We start from the raw sequence: 17,411 nt of genomic DNA on the forward strand, positions 1-17,411 counted from the left end.
GTGCGGGCTACTATCGAAGAACTTAAGGATGAGAAGTACCGCTTGGAGAGTCAGCTCCAAGCTGCTGGGTTGAGGGAGAGCAAGTTTCTGTCAGAGAAGAACAAGGCTGAGGATGACTTAAAAAGGGTGACTGCCCACCTTGCCGAGGAGCGGCTTATATGGGCTCGTGACATAGCGGAGAAGGACCGGGTCCTTGCTCACGCTAAGGGTGTGCAGGAAGAGCTGGAGCGCAAAGCTATTACCGAAGCCCAAAAGGTGAGATCTGAAATGTCTGCTCAGATGGAAAGATTCCGAATTGACACAGACTTTGTGTCTCAGGTGCAGGAGCGCTATCAGGCTTTGACTGTTGAGATAGAGGCATCAAATGCTAGAGCCCAGGCGAAACAAGCGGAGTTGGAGGAACGGGAAGAGCGGATTAGGAAACTGCAGCACCACTGTGATTCCCTTGTCTCTGAAAGGAATACGCTTGCCCAATCCTCTACCGCGCGCCTAAAGGAAATGGAAAGTGCCCTGGAGCAAACGAACGCCGAAGTGGACAGCTTAACTAGCCAACTGGATGCCCTACGGGGTGACAGGAATTGGTTGATAACGAACGGACTGGTAGGGGCGTTTGAATATCTTCGTCAGTCGGAGCCTTTTACGGCGCTAATAGATCGCCTTTCCGCTGTCGCGTATCAATCTGGCCACCATGATGGTGTTTACAAAGGATACTTTGATTGTCAACAGTCGGAGAAGATTGCCCCCGATTTACACACGGCGAGGGGCAAATTCCAAGGTGAAATGGCTGATGTACTCGAGGCGGCGTACAACGATCCGTTGCCCACGTATGCAGACCTGATGGACAAGGTGAATGAGGACGGCATTGATTCCTTGCGCCTGATGCTGGACCCCGCGGAAGAGTCAGAGGAGGAATAAGTAGTTTATTTTGTTTGTCATGTATTTTATTTCCTCAAAACATTTGTAATGACACTGTTTGACTTGGGTTTTGCGCAAATATCTGATTGGTTTGTCATGCATTTAATGCTAATGTCATGATTGATGACGCCGCCATTCTTCTGAAATGTGGCGATTTGACGTGTGATGATTATTTTTCATTAATATTGTTGTCGTCATCACTGTCAAGACTGTTTATCCCTCTATAAAATGAGCTTCTTTTTCCAGATTTGGTAATTTAAAAAGATGAGTCGAAGGAGTTATAAACATAGACTTTCCGACATTTTCTGGCATTTAGATGCCGCCAATGGTCTGGTCCGTCTTCAAATTCCGGTGACGGAGACGATGATCAGGGAAGAACGGTTACCTTCTGATGCTGTCTTGCCCCGGGTTAGCCGGTCGTGCAAGAGTGTCATTTATGAGGACCCTTTGCCAGCTGACACCAATGTGGCTTCACTATCAGCTGATACCTTGGTGAAAATCATCCCAGCTGATCATGTTCAACGCTGCCACTTGGTGTGAACGTCACCGTGGTGGTCGTTCTTTTAAGAATCCTGTTGATCAGGGGATGGTAGCTCTACCGGTGGTTGAAGGACACCCCGATGACTTGGCCGTTGATCCCTGTTTGCTGGGATATGGTGGTGAAGTGTTGCATACCCCTGCAGAGGTGATGGCAACCCATTCCACGGAATAGGTATTAGAACATGTTCGTTTTTGGTTCCCATATGTTAGTTTTTTAACAACAAGGACAAGTACTTGGTTTTTGTAAGATAGTCGTATGCATTTATTACCAAAATACCTATCTTTCTGTAGCGGTTATCGTATCTATTACCAAGATACCCGCTCTTAGCGCTGTATATTTTGACCCTTTGACTTATATGTATGGAAAATATTTCGTGTTAAGGGTACTTTTGCTTTTTACCGTTATGTGCAGTTAAGGTGCGATGGTAATTACTTGTACCATATAGTGCAGTGTAAATGTGTAACGCCCCAAAAATGAAAACTCAATAAAACAAGTGAGGATAAATAACAAACTTAACATAATTAAGGATTTATGGCAAGATGGTAGTGAAATGTAGTTTAAAGATTAGATTTGTAATTAGCAACTAAGTGAAGGGGGTAAAGTGCAAAGTGATTAAACTTAAATTAGTTAAAAAAAAAAAAAACAAACTAAACCCCAAACACAATGAGTGTGTCTGGGGGAACGATCGAACAAGGAAGGAGGAGGGGGAAACCCTAAACTCAAGAAATCAAGCAATTGAAGCCTAAAATCATGAGAAAATCCAGTGCATGAGCCATCTTATCGATCATCTAAGCATACCTAGTGAAGTGGTAAGTCGAATTTCTGGATTTGGTGAATTGTAGAAAAAGGGTTTCAACCCAATCATAAATTCGTGGTATGATTTGTGTTGATTAGATGTTAGGGTTACTCCCTAGAGTGGAAATCATGTTTGATTTTAGTTAAATTGAAAGAAAAATTTATAAACCTACATGTAGTAGTAGAGATGATGATATGGATGATTATACATGTTCAATGCTTGTGTGATGTTGATACTTGATGTTGATTGTAAGAAGTAATTGTTAGATAATGGTATAAAAGTTATATAATTCTAGTTGGAATTGATAATCTATGTTATGAATTAGGAAGATGAACATGAGAATATTTGTACATTATGCTTTAAATGCGAAACCCGCCAAGTGTTTGATAAAATGCCTACAAAGTTTGTGTAAAATAGTTACTTTTGACAGCCTTAGATAGTCATCTTGTAAAGGTCGTATCTCATTCGTTATTAGGAGTTAGACAACGAGCCTTATATCGTTGAAAAGGTTGTTTCGCATATTACATTTCATATTTGGTCATAAGAGGCTGGTTATGAGATTTAGTGGGTCAAAACAGCAAGAAAAGTTAGTAAATTCGTTTTGACAGCAAGCTGTTTGGAAGCATTTCAGCTTCTGTGCTGATTTTGTAAAAATCATATAAAATCATAGGAATGTCCGATTGTTATGATCTTTATATGCTTAGAAAGATCTCTGAGTGTAGATCATTTCATATTTGAACATGAAGAACTGAATCAGAAGATAAATGGGTTAAAATGTGTCGTGAACAGCTGCTGCGCAGAAAGTTGCTGCACATTTTTAGTATAAATATTAAGTAAAAAATAGTTGTATTGTTATGCACACTTGTATGAATCATGAACTACTGATGTTAATAAATTATTAGTAAGTTATTTGATTGTTTTAAGTGTCTAAAACACTTACCAACTAGTCTATGCATATGATTGCACCAACGAGTCGAAACGGGTTGTTGATAGAAAATAGTAGAATGGATGTGTAAAAACCAAGGTGTTAAGAAATAGTATGAAATGTTTAATGTATGAAACAAGTTGCCTAACTTAGAAAATGTTATCATTCTAAGTATGGAATTTTGAAAGAATAATGAACATGATGTAAATACATAATTATGCATGCTAGAAGCTCATGTATGACTTTTGTGATGATGGAATGATTAATTGTTAGATTGATTAGCATTGTAGTATTGTGATACATGTTGAACTCGTTAAGCGATTGACACGTGAATAGAAGTGTGATTAGTGATGCGTATGATTACGTATACTAACTATTGAATGGATGTAATGGACTGAGATAATAGGAACGTGTCAAGGAGAGCTCAAGCATAGGAGGATAACGGGTCAAGATAAGGCAAGGTGACAAATACACTTATTGGAGTACTCAAGGTAAGTGATTTCTATAATCACTTCTTTAGTTGTTTAAGTAATATAATGTTTTAATTATTAAGTTCATATGAAGTTGAGGTCAAATCAATAGATTATTTTGATAAATGCACGAATGGGTCGAATAATTCATAGATGAATAACAAGCCGAATACGTATAAGTTAAGAAATTCCTTAACTCGGATGTTGGACTTCAAGATCACATGATAGAATATTAAATTACAATCATATAGGAAGTAACGTGACGCAAAACGGATGAAAAATGAGAGAGTTATGTCCGTTTCGGTAAGGATTAATGGCTAGGAAAAGTGCAGAGTTGACACGGCCGGGTGGTGAACTGACACGGCCGGGTGAAGGTTCTGTCAAAAATATTATTTATGTGATTTATGCGCCGTAGGCTTCGGTATATTATCCGTGAACTACGACGGGCCTCCCAAACATGATTTCGAGTGTTTCCTTGACGATTATAAGTTGTAAACCCAAGTCTAAGCCTCATGTAATTTATATAAGAGTGTGATAGATGTATGTAATGAAGTTGGACATGTATTACATGTAAATGTATACAAAAATACGTACGGAACATGTAGGTATGAATACATGATTGTAGGTATGATTAAATGTATATTAGGTATGTAGATGTGTATGATTGTAAGTTTGTATGTGTGCAAGTATGTGCGAATGCATGATTTGGATGCATTTGAGAATTAGCGTTACTAATAATGCCCTTGGGTTTGGAATATAAGTTAATTGGATGCATTTAAATGGTTGATGTCCTTTTTATGAAGATGTAGTAAATGAATATGTTGAGACTACGGGTTTGGCTAACCAAGTTATTATTGAGTATGTTTGAAAGTGCAGGTTATGAATGTCGGACTCTCAAAGTGTTGATATAATAATGAAACGGTTGAATCTTGAAAAGATAATCGGATTGAAGTAACTTATGCGGTTAGAATATGCTGTGGACGTTTTAGTTTATACAACATTTTACGTTTGGTCGTCATCATCTACCAACGGGTTAGTTGTTTGAAAATATATGTCATACCCATTTAATTGGGTAATCGAATGCGCGAGAGAAATGAAAGTACATACACGAATGGAACTAAAGTGACGGTTTTATAAGTAAATAAGTAAATGACTAACCTTTTAAAGCTTTGTTGTTGAATGTAGGTAAATCCTCAATTCAGGCGACTTGGAGAATCGGAGCGAGCGCGTGTTCATGTTATGTCATACCAAACGCTTCCGCTAGCTTGTTCAAATGCTTTTAGTCCAAAATTTGTTGTATTGGTTCTTAGTAGTATTTTGTCGAATGAATCGTAGAATTGTATCTAGTTTGATTATGTTTAAAACAGGGGAATGCTCGTTTTATGGATGGGTCATGCCCAATTTTTGTTAAATTAATGCACCTGCGTTATTGATATATTCATTTAAAATTCCGAAAAGTTGGACACTTTTAAGAAATTTTTTATATTTCTAGTGTCCTTTAGTCGTCTTTTATTAGACGCAAATGCGGACGTAACAAGTTGGTATCAGAGCCTAGGTTTGAGGGATTCGAGCAAGAGTAATAGTGCTTGAACTCAAACCGAAGGCTCGTGCAAAGGTGTGCTCGCTCCGAGGTCGCCAATGAGGTAAAATTTTAAGTATTCGTTTAATACGAGTATGATGTAAATATTTAAGCTATATATATGTATATATATATACAGGAAGTAAAGTTGGAGGTTAAACGAGAAGTTCAGGGACCGTATGGCTGGAACCGAACCGAAAAACGATTAATAAGCCCAAAACAAAGAATGCAGCGATTTTAGTAAACGTGAGGCCGTCGCCGACGGGTTGTTACCCGTCGCCGACGCCCCTTTTTGGGCCGACGCCCTATCTAACTGCTTACGGGAACTCTGGCCGACGCCCTTTTTAAGAGCCCGTCGCCGACGGACATCTTAGCCGTCGCCGACGGCTTACATAATTTCAGTCCGCTGGAATTTCAAGTTTTCATAATTTTAACTAACCGTCCATCCCGGAAGCCCGATTCACGGATTCCATTGAGTTCTTATGAGACTAAGTAAACCGTGTAGGGATAGAACAAATTGATAGTGAATGGTTGTGCGTAATGGTATGAAACAAAAGACGAATGTATGAAGTGAAGCTCGAAATGTAAGAATGTAAATAAGTAATATGGACTAATGAACTATGATGTGTTGAAAGCTTATGATCCGTATTAAATGTAAACATGACATTGTGTAGATGGCTGATGCAAGCAACGTTAATGATGATGATGATACTAATGTGTTAAAATGTTTTGTGAAGGGTAAGCGCAATTGTTGGAAGAGATGATCTGTGAATGCGGTCTAGGACCGGCATCGAGGCAAGTAATGAAACAAATTGACCCCAGGTACGTAAACCTAACGTATGGGCGTATGAAATGGTATGGTTAAGCAAGTGAAAGAAAAATTTTGAACAAATTATGATAACGACATGGTAAATAACTTTTGAAAATGTTACACGAGCCGAAACTGAATTCTTCGGACATAAGGTGGCAATTACGCGAAGACACGAAACTAGTACGTGGAATGTGTACCTGGCCAATACACAAGAAACGTATAAAGTTCGTGAGACAGTGATAATTATTACAGGTATGTCCGATAGAGTTTGGTAGCAGCTAGGCGTGCGGGTGAAATGGGTAGTAAGACTCTCGGGGGATTGAGAGTACCTTCAAGGAATGAAGTATGCGAATGCAATGCTTGAATCCGCGAGACGGATTCAAGGAATGAAGTATGCGAATGCAATGCTTGAATCCGCGAGACGGATTCAAGGAATGAAGTATGCGAATGCAATGCTTGAATCCGCGAGACGGATTCAAGGAATGAAATATGCGAATGCAATGCTTGAATCCGCGAGACGGATTCAAGGAATGAAATATGCGAATGAAATGATTGAATCCACAAGACGAATTCAAGGAATGAAAGAGGTGAATGCAATATTTGAATTCATGAGACAGATTCAAAACATGAAAGGTACGAAAGGTATGAGTAAGGTGTTCGAATCCGTGAAATGGACTTAAGGTATAAACGACTAAGGCTAGTCTACTGGAGAAGAAGCCAATAGTCTGACCATAATTATGTCACACAAGTCATATAAGTAAACATAAAGCAAATGAACAAAAGTATGATAGGAGTGAAAATATCCGAAGGTGTAAGGAATTACGAACCAGACAAGTAAATGTTTCTTAAGTGATATGATTCAAACTATGCTTAAATTTTCATATATATATTTATATATATATGAATGTATTTATGTGAATGCGTTGCATGCGAGAGGGTCGAAAGGATAAATGGGTCATGCGGGTCAGATGGCGATTGCCATTGGGCTCGTTAGTTAATGTTTTGATATTTTAAGTTTTGTACTCGTAGGTGAGCTTGATGAATGGACACGCAATGTCACTAATCGGAAAGGAATGATCTACGTAAGGTATGGATAACAAATCAATGGAATCTACTTCCGTCAGGTATGTATAAAAAGAGTTATAACTTAAATAGGAGGTTATGACTCGACTAGAGACTGATGTAATAGAATATATATATATATATATATATATACAAACCGAAATGCAAAAATGTAGAATGAATTTCAAAATGTTCGTAGTGATCGCCAAGTGGTATAGAACTTGAATGCTCGTAACTGTGGAAATCCTGATAGAATGTAAGAGATGACAAGTATCATAAGAAATACTAACCTTGATGCTCGGCTTGTTGGTCATGTTCATTTGAACAAGACATTGTCGAAAAGATAAGCATGGCATAAATAACAATGGTACCATGGAAATAATGCTTGGTTTTCGTGTTAAGTATGGATACGTGAGTTTAAGAGAGGTGATTTTGGTTGTAACAATAAGTCTTTGAATGATTATAATATGCGTATGATAATATATCGACCCCTCCTATGAGCTTAAGGGTAATCAGAAGTAAAGATAGTAATGGAATGTTTAGGATGGCTCATAGAGAACAAAATGAAAGATAGCATATGATGTATGAGTAGAATGAAATAAATCGACTTATTTCAATTAGTAAACATATAAATGTAATATGCTTAAATAGGATGTTAGAAACAAGCCATAGACTTAGTTTGTATGGTTAATAACTGTATACAATTGAAATAAATTCGATGAATGAAGCGCTAGATGGTATGTGCTAGGAGCTAGCAGTATAAAGTGAAAACGACACTAATAAGAGCTCTGGATCAAATTCTGACTTTAATGCGATTAAGAAAGTAATTTACTTGATTTAAGAACGGAGGGACAATACGTACAAAGACGTTTATGAATGAATGAAACTCTTGCCAAGATCTCGAATACATCCATGTGGTGTTAAGCCTCGTGAATGAAAAGATGAAAAAGTAGGAATAGAATTGGTCCGGTTGAAATGAGAAAGGTTTCGGGGACGAAACCTCTTTTAAGGGGGGTAGATTTGTAACGCCCCAAAAATGAAAACTCAATAAAACAAGTGAGGATAAATAACAAACTTAACATAATTAAGGATTTATGGCAAGATGGTAGTGAAATGTAGTTTAAAGATTAGATTTGTAATTAGCAACTAAGTGAAGGGGGTAAAGTGCAAAGTGATTAAACTTAAATTAGTTAAAAAAAAAACAAACTAAACCCCAAACACAATGAGTGTGTCTGGGGGAACGATCGAACAAGGAAGGAGGAGGGGGAAACCCTAAACTCAAGAAATCAAGCAATTGAAGCCTAAAATCATGAGAAAATCCAGTGCATGAGCCATCTTATCGATCATCTAAGCATACCTAGTGAAGTGGTAAGTCGAATTTCTGGATTTGGTGAATTGTAGAAAAAGGGTTTCAACCCAATCATAAATTTGTGGTATGATTTGTGTTGATTAGATGTTAGGGTTACTCCCTAGAGTGGAAATCATGTTTGATTTTAGTTAAATTGAAAGAAAAATTTATAAACCTACATGTAGTAGTAGAGATGATGATATGGATGATTATACATGTTCAATGCTTGTGTGATGTTGATACTTGATGTTGATTGTAAGAAGTAATTGTTAGATAATGGTATAAAAGTTATATAATTCTAGTTGGAATTGATAATCTATGTTATGAATTAGGAAGATGAACATGAGAATATTTGTACATTATGCTTTAAATGCGAAACCCGCCAAGTGTTTGATAAAATGCCTACAAAGTTTGTGTAAAATAGTTACTTTTGACAGCCTTAGATAGTCATCTTGTAAAGGTCGTATCTCATTCGTTATTAGGAGTTAGACAACGAGCCTTATATCGTTGAAAAGGTTGTTTCGCATATTACATTTCATATTTGGTCATAAGAGGCTGGTTATGAGATTTAGTGGGTCAAAACAGCAAGAAAAGTTAGTAAATTCGTTTTGACAGCAAGCTGTTTGGAAGCATTTCAGCTTCTGTGCTGATTTTGTAAAAATCATATAAAATCATAGGAATGTCCGATTGTTATGATCTTTATATGCTTAGAAAGATCTCTGAGTGTAGATCATTTCATATTTGAACATGAAGAACTGAATCAGAAGATAAATGGGTTAAAATGTGTCGTGAACAGCTGCTGCGCAGAAAGTTGCTACACATTTTTAGTATAAATATTAAGTAAAAAATAGTTGTATTGTTATGCACACTTGTATGAATCATGAACTACTGATGTTAATAAATTATTAGTAAGTTATTTGATTGTTTTAATTGTCTAAAACACTTACCAACTAGTCTATGCATATGATTGCACCAACGAGTCGAAACGGGTTGTTGATAGAAAATAGTAGAATGGATGTGTAAAAACCAAGGTGTTAAGAAATAGTATGAAATGTTTAATGTATGAAACAAGTTGCCTAACCTAGAAAATGTTATCATTCTAAGTATGGAATTTTGAAAGAATAATGAACATGATGTAAATACATAATTATGCATGCTAGAAGCTCATGTATGACTTTTGTGATGATGGAATGATTAATTGTTAGATTGATTAGCATTGTAGTATTGTGATACATGTTGAACTCGTTAAGCGATTGACACGTGAATAGAAGTGTGATTAGTGATGCGTATGATTACGTATACTAACTATTGAATGGATGTAATGGACTGAGATAATAGGAACGTGTCAAGGAGAGCTCAAGCATAGGAGGATAACGGGTCAAGATAAGGCAAGGTGACAAATACACTTATTGGAGTACTCAAGGTAAGTGATTTCTATAATCACTTCTTTAGTTGTTTAAGTAATATAATGTTTTAATTATTAAGTTCATATGAAGTTGAGGTCAAATCAATAGATTATTTTGATAAATGCACGAATGGGTCGAATAATTCATAGATGAATAACAAGCCGAATACGTATAAGTTAAGAAATTCCTTAACTCGGATGTTGGACTTCAAGATCACATGATAGAATATTAAATTACAATCATATAGGAAGTAACGTGACGCAAAACGGATGAAAAATGAGAGAGTTATGTCCGTTTCGGTAAGGATTAATGGCTAGGAAAAGTGCAGAGTTGACACGGCCGGGTGGTGAACTGACACGGCCGGGTGAAGGTTCTGTCAAAAATATTATTTATGTGATTTATGCGCCGTAGGCTTCGGTATATTATCCGTGAACTACGACGGGCCTCCCAAACATGATTTCGAGTGTTTCCTTGACGATTATAAGTTGTAAACCCAAGTCTAAGCCTCATGTAATTTATATAAGAGTGTGATAGATGTATGTAATGAAGTTGGACATGTATTACATGTAAATGTATACAAAAATACGTACGGAACACGTAGGTATGAATACATGATTGTAGGTATGATTAAATGTATATTAGGTATGTAGATGTGTATGATTGTAAGTTTGTATGTGTGCAAGTATGTGCGAATGCATGATTTGGATGCATTTGAGAATTAGCGTTACTAATAATGCCCTTGGGTTTGGAATATAAGTTAATTGGATGCATTTAAATGGTTGATGTCCTTTTTATGAAGATGTAGTAAATGAATATGTTGAGACTACGGGTTTGGCTAACCAAGTTATTATTGAGTATGTTTGAAAGTGCAGGTTATGAATGTCGGACTCTCAAAGTGTTGATATAATAATGAAACGGTTGAATCTTGAAAAGATAATCGGATTGAAGTAACTTATGCGGTTAGAATATGCTGTGGACGTTTTAGTTTATACAACATTTTACGTTTGGTCGTCATCATCTACCAACGGGTTAGTTGTTTGAAAATATATGTCATACCCATTTAATTGGGTAATCGAATGCGCGAGAGAAATGAAAGTACATACACGAATGGAACTAAAGTGACGGTTTTATAAGTAAATAAGTAAATGACTAACCTTTTAAAGCTTTGTTGTTGAATGTAGGTAAATCCTCAATTCAGGCGACTTGGAGAATCGGAGCGAGCGCGTGTTCATGTTATGTCATACCAAACGCTTCCGCTAGCTTGTTCAAATGCTTTTAGTCCAAAATTTGTTGTATTGGTTCTTAGTAGTATTTTGTCGAATGAATCGTAGAATTGTATCTAGTTTGATTATGTTTAAAACAGGGGAATGCTCGTTTTATGGACGGGTCGTGCCCAATTTTTGTTAAATTAATGCACCTGCGTTATTGATATATTCATTTAAAATTCCGAAAAGTTGGACACTTTTAAGAAAATTTTTATATTTCTAGTGTCCTTTAGTCGTCTTTTATTAGACGCAAATGCGGACGTAACAAAATGCGATGGTAAATTGTATTGTATGTTTAAGTAATGAGAAAAAACAAGAAGGAATAACTTTTATTAACTCAAAACTTAGATAAAAGGAAGCGACATCGCTATGGATGAATTACACTTATTTGCTAGAAAAAGAAAAGTCGAACCCCGCTGTTAGGAGCAAGGCATTGCAGATAACATTTTTTTTAATTGGGCCATGTTCCAGCTACGTGGTACAGCGGTACCATCTAGCCTGGATAAGCGGTATGCTCCTTTGCCCAGATCTTCTTGAATGACGTAGGGGGCCTCCCAGTTGGGTCCCAGTTTGCCTGAGGGTTCCGCCTTACTGGCTTCGTTATCACGCATGACATAGTCGCCTTCCTTGAAAGTATGTTGCGCCACGCGTTTGTTGTAGTATTTCTCTAATGTCTTCTTGTATTTTGCTTCGCTGATAGCGGCGGCTTTACGCCTTTCTTCGAGTAGATCCAGGCCTTCCCTTAGGAGCCTATCGTTATCGTCACCGGTAGTGAGGCGACGTAATGAGGGCAATCCCACTCCCGCGGGTATCATTGCTTCCGCGCCGTAGGTTAGGCTGAAGGGGGTTTCATTGTTACTTGTCTTAGGCATTGTTCGGTGTGCCCAGAGGACATTTGACAGTTCTTCTACCCAGGAGCTTCCCTCATAACCTAACCTTCTTTTTATGCCATCCAGCAAACTCCTATTCGCCCGCTCTACCTGGCCATTTCCTTGGGGATACGCTACCGATGTGAAGATTTGTTGAATCTGGAGTTCTGCGCACCATTCTTGCAAAACCCTGTCGGTGAACTGCGTTCCATTGTCGCTTACCAAATATAGCGGCAATCCGAATCGACATACTATGTGTTCCCAAAGGAACTTTTTGGCATTCTCTGCGGTTGTTTTAGCCAAAGGCTTGGCTTCAACCCACTTGGTAGAGTAATCAATTGCCATAATTAGGTATTTTAGCCTTCCGGGAGCTAGCGGGAATGGCCCCACGATATCAACCGCCCATTTCTGGAAAGGCCAAGCAGCCGTGACCGGGATTAAGTTGTTCTTTGGACGGAGTGTCTGGGGAGCCAACTTCTGGCAACTATGGTACCTTCTGATTTCTGCTACCGCGTCCTCGTGCATACCGGGCCAATAGTACCCGGCGTTATGGATTTTGGCGACCACTGCCCGGGGTCCAGCATGAATGTGACGTGATGTCGTGGTCACAATCAAATTTAATCCAATTACTACTAAATAGATAGTGGCAAGTGGGTATCGAACACAGGGAGTTTGTGGAATATGTGTTATTTGAAAGGTTTATCTAAGTTAACTAAATTAAGCTAATTGCAATAAAATAAAGTTCAAGAGTTGGTTTGATTGATTGAGTTTTAAAAAACTAAATTACTATTCTAATTGCAAAATGAAAGTGTTGGTTGTAAACAATTTAGAGACAAATGATCATCTTTAGTTTCCGGTTTGCTTTGACATTTATGCTATCATTCCACTAGAAAGAACTACATAGACATAGCTCATCTGTGATTACTTGTCGTGATGAAAGGGAACTAAGTACTCAGATTCCTAGAATGTGAGGTTGTTACCCGATGATCAATTAACCCTTACCCAAGTCTAATTTTACCCATGATATCTCGATTGCCAAGGGCACCAAGAACGTATATTTCAAACTAGATTAACATAAGAATCAACAATTTACAACAAAGAAATCACACACCATAACAAACAAATCATAAAGATAAAGATTGTTATTCTAGAAATTAGGAAATCAAAGCATAAAGTCTTACAAACCTTCAACTAAAGACAATCATAACAAGTTTAGTCACTCATGGCTTTAACAAACATCATAACAAAGTCTTGATCTTCAAAATAAGTTAGAAACATAAGAACAATGATTAAAGATGTCTTCAAGCTCCCAAAAGTTAGCCAAAATTCGTCTCCAAATGTTGTGTAACCGAAAACCCATGATAGGAGAGCATAAAACATCATCAAGTGGCCCATTAATGCATGAGTTACATTTTTGAACAGTCGGCGCCGTAAGCTACGGTGGCCACCGTAGCTTACGGTGGCTTGGAATGGCTTACGGTGGCTTTAAACTGTCATACGGTGACAAAAAGTGCCAGTCAGTTACGGCCCTTGCCGTAGCTTACGGCAGGCTTCAACATGAAAACTTGTTTTCGGCATAACTTTTTCGTTTCAACTCCGTTTTCTTCACCGTTTTCGCCTACGTTCTCGTAATTTCGTCCTCTATCATGCTATCCTCTTTCTTCTTCAATTCCAAAAATTAATTTTTTCATTGATGCTCCAAATTAGTTCCCTTTTAAGCTCCATTTGCACCTGCACGTCCAAACAACTAGTAGTTACCAAGTTCAAACAATTAAACGTGTAAAGCATGGGATTTTAATCTTTTTAAGGCACTTAAGGGTTGTCCTACGGACCACCCGTCACATCCCCACACTTACCCGTTGCTTGTCCCAAGCAACTCATTCACCAACCATTTCAAAACCACAAGCGATCAACATGCAAACCAAGCTAAAATGTACCGTCCTTTTACAAACTTTTTATCATACCACAAGACACACCCCTCACAACAACTCTCGGTGACAAGTAATATTAGCAACATTATGCTAACACGCTCAATGCAAGTGTGTGATTGTGCGACAATATGCTTGTATACAAATCAAGTTTCCTCCTATCAAATACCTAGCATGCTTATGAATCAAAAGGACATTCGGGTCGTAACGGGGCTATGTGTAAAGGTAGGAAAATGGTGGAATATATATGCAAGTAGCTAATTGATTTGACCCGGTTTTTATTTCTACTACTAAACAAAGCAAACATTAACTATATACACAACTTCTTCAACATTCTCAACTACTATTGCAACTAAATACTTCTTTTTTTTTGTATTTTTCTCATATTTTTCTCTTTCTTTTTTCTCTTTTTTTTTCTCTTTTTTTTTAACAAAGATAAGACATAAAAGCTCAACAATATATATAAGGACATCAACAATCACAAACTAAATTCCTAAACTGGGTCGTCTCAATAGGTAAAGTTTTTTTTTTTTGTAAGAAGTAGGTTTGGGTCACAACCGAATGGCATAAGGCTCAAACATGGCTTTCTAAAGACCAAACCCACACCCCTCACAATATCAAGCTCATATATGTAACGTATGAGGTCCAACCCCTAATTCCCACACTCTCACACATTCGGACGAGGCTACCTAAAAATCCCTATCATTTTCACAAGCATGCTAACTCTAGGATTTAACAAGATTTCGTACACAAGTTCTATTAACACAATACACACACCGCCACTCAAAACAAAGAAAGCATCATTAATAATCATATGTGGCTCAAACTCTCACCAATAAAGGACTAGAAATGGGTGTCGGTGTGTCAAGTGGAACAATATCAAGTTTTCAAATTTTGACAATTTTCGCTTGGCTTCACAAAAATTTTTAAAATTCTCAAAAATTCCCCCCATCATCCCCACACTTGGGATACATTGTCCCAATGTATGGTTTTGAGGAAAAGATCGCTTTTAACCAACAACATTAGCTTTCGCTAATACTCTCAAATCCCAAATTTCTTTTTACTTTTTTTTATTTCTTTTTTATTCTAATTATTAGGAACACCACCAATCCTTCACAACCCATAAACTAAACACATCAAAACACCACCCATCCGCCCAACCATGAACAAAAACATGAATATATACAAAGGTGCACACAATGAGAAAAAGACACGACCTGATCTGTAAATCAGTAGTGTTGGTAATGATGCAGTTGTAGTAATCGGACAGGAACATAAACATCTCTTGGATTCGTTGATATCTCAACGGGGATGTTGCAAAACATCCCCACACTTGAATCATTGCATCCGCGAGGATTGAAACATAGTAACCTACAAAAACACAAACACAACAGCAAAACAAAACAAAACAAAATACAAAACACGAATACAATACTCTACATCCTCGGGTTGCCTCCCGAGAGCGCTAAGTTTAAAGGTCTTCAGCCAGACCATACCTGATATGTGTTATGGTGGTCTCAATGCACACTTACCCAAAACATTTCCAACGAATGCCCGGAAATTTACATGCCATCTCCATAGATTTGTCAGTATAATTGGCATGTTAAGACTGCACCTGCGGGTTTCACTAATCCACTTCATGATGTATACCCTGATGTCTTGTGGTTTCACCCTTCTCATCTTCTTCCTCGAACCCTCTTCCCCACACTTTTTATTTTGAATGATTGATATGGGAAGAGGTTCGGTACACATATTCATCTCCTCAGACTGTTCTGCCTCATCATCTGCACACACCATCTGATCCACCAGTGACTCTTCATCAGATAAAGGACTCATTGGTGTGGTGTTATCCTCCACAACCTCCTCCTTCATGTGAGAATAATCTCTAATATCATCAGGTAATGGTGAGAGGCGTTGTTCTATCTCTATCTTCATTTTTAAATTATGACACTTAGAAACTAAACAGCTGATTCGATCTTCATCGGACAGGTTGGGTGTTGCTAAATATTGCTCGAGTTTAGACAAAGTCACTTCCAATATAGCAAGCTCTTTCTCCTCCTCGGTCTGATAAGTATAAACACCTTCGGGCTCAGAATACTCTTCGGGATGATATTGTCGATATCCCTGATATGGTCTTAAGATGCGCGCATCCATCATTTTTTTATTCCAATACTTTGGGTTTTCTGAATACACCGTGCACACATCATAATCATAAGTGTGATCGCGACCGCAACAAAAACATAGACTATCCGTCCTTGTCTCATAGTAAACATCCTCGTCCCAATCATATCCATCCGAGTAAAAATCATCCTCCATTTCTGATTCATAATCATCAACGTATGATGGAGGTGGAAGCTGTGAAACATAAGACACCGGTTTTCCATGTGCCCTCCTGTAGTGGGCCTCATGGCAACCGATACACGGATGACGTGGACCCCCGCACAGTCTACACGTAGAGAAGCTGAAATCTGTGTAATGCACTGTCATCCTGCACAACACTACTCAACTACCAAGTGTAAATCACGAACATCAAAGAAAATCTTTTTTGGATTTTTTAATTTTTTTTATTTTATTTTTTTATTTTATTTTTTTAACTAATACACAAGATAACACACATTGCGCACTACTCCCCGGCAACGGCGCCAAAATTTGACGTGATGTCGTGGTCACAATCAAATTTAATCCAATTACTACTAAATAGATAGTGGCAAGTGGGTATCGAACACAGGGAGTTTGTGGAATATGTGTTATTTGAAAGGTTTATCTAAGTTAACTAAATTAAGCTAATTGCAATAAAATAAAGTTCAAGAGTTGGTTTGATTGATTGAGTTTTAAAAAACTAAATTACTATTCTAATTGCAAAATGAAAGTGTTGGTTGTAAACAATTTAGAGACAAATGATCATCTTTAGTTTCCGGTTTGCTTTGACATTTATGCTATCATTCCACTAGAAAGAACTACATAGACATAGCTCATGTGTGATTACTTGTCGTGATGAAAGGGAACCAACTACTCAGATTCCTAGAACGTGAGGTTGTTACCCGATGATCAATTAACCCTTACCCAAGTCTAATTTTACCCATGATATCTCGATTGCCAACGGCACCAAGAACGTATGATTTCAAACTAGATTAACATAAGAATCAACAATTTACAACAAAGAAATCACACACCATAACAAACAAATCATACAGATAAAGATTGTTATTCTATAAATTAGGAAATCAAAGCATAAAGTCTTACAAACCTTCAACTAAAGACAATCATAACAAGTTTAGCCACTCATGGCTTTAACAAACATCATAACAAAGTCTTGATCTTCAAAATAAGTTAGAAACATAAGAACAATGATTAAAGATGTCTTCAAGCTCCCAAAAGTTAGCCAAAATTCATCTCCCAATGTTGTGTAACCGAAAACCCATGATAGGAGAGCATAAAACATCATCAAGTGGCCCATTAATGCATGAGCTACAATTTTAGAACAGTCGGCGCCGTA

At 37.6% G+C, this 17,411-nt stretch overlaps 1 long non-coding RNA gene across 3 annotated transcripts; it reads left to right on the top strand.

The window, feature by feature from the left end:
* The first annotated feature begins 1,921 nt into the window (after positions 1-1,921).
* LOC110929213 lies at positions 1,922-11,284 on the top strand. Of its 3 annotated transcripts, XR_004888481.1 has the most exons (6): positions 1,922-2,265; positions 3,584-4,610; positions 5,964-8,467; positions 9,786-9,870; positions 10,726-10,881; positions 11,035-11,284. It is a non-coding gene; the product is annotated as an uncharacterized LOC110929213 (long non-coding RNA). The 3 variants fall into 3 exon arrangements; XR_004888480.1 differs by having other exon boundaries at positions 3,584-8,467; positions 10,721-10,881; XR_004888479.1 differs by having other exon boundaries at positions 3,584-8,467.
* Positions 11,285-17,411: the final 6,127 nt, after the last annotated feature.

Source organism: Helianthus annuus, chromosome 3 (genome assembly GCF_002127325.2).
Source record: "Helianthus annuus cultivar XRQ/B chromosome 3, HanXRQr2.0-SUNRISE, whole genome shotgun sequence".
Classification (NCBI taxonomy): Eukaryota; Viridiplantae; Streptophyta; class Magnoliopsida; order Asterales; family Asteraceae; genus Helianthus; species Helianthus annuus.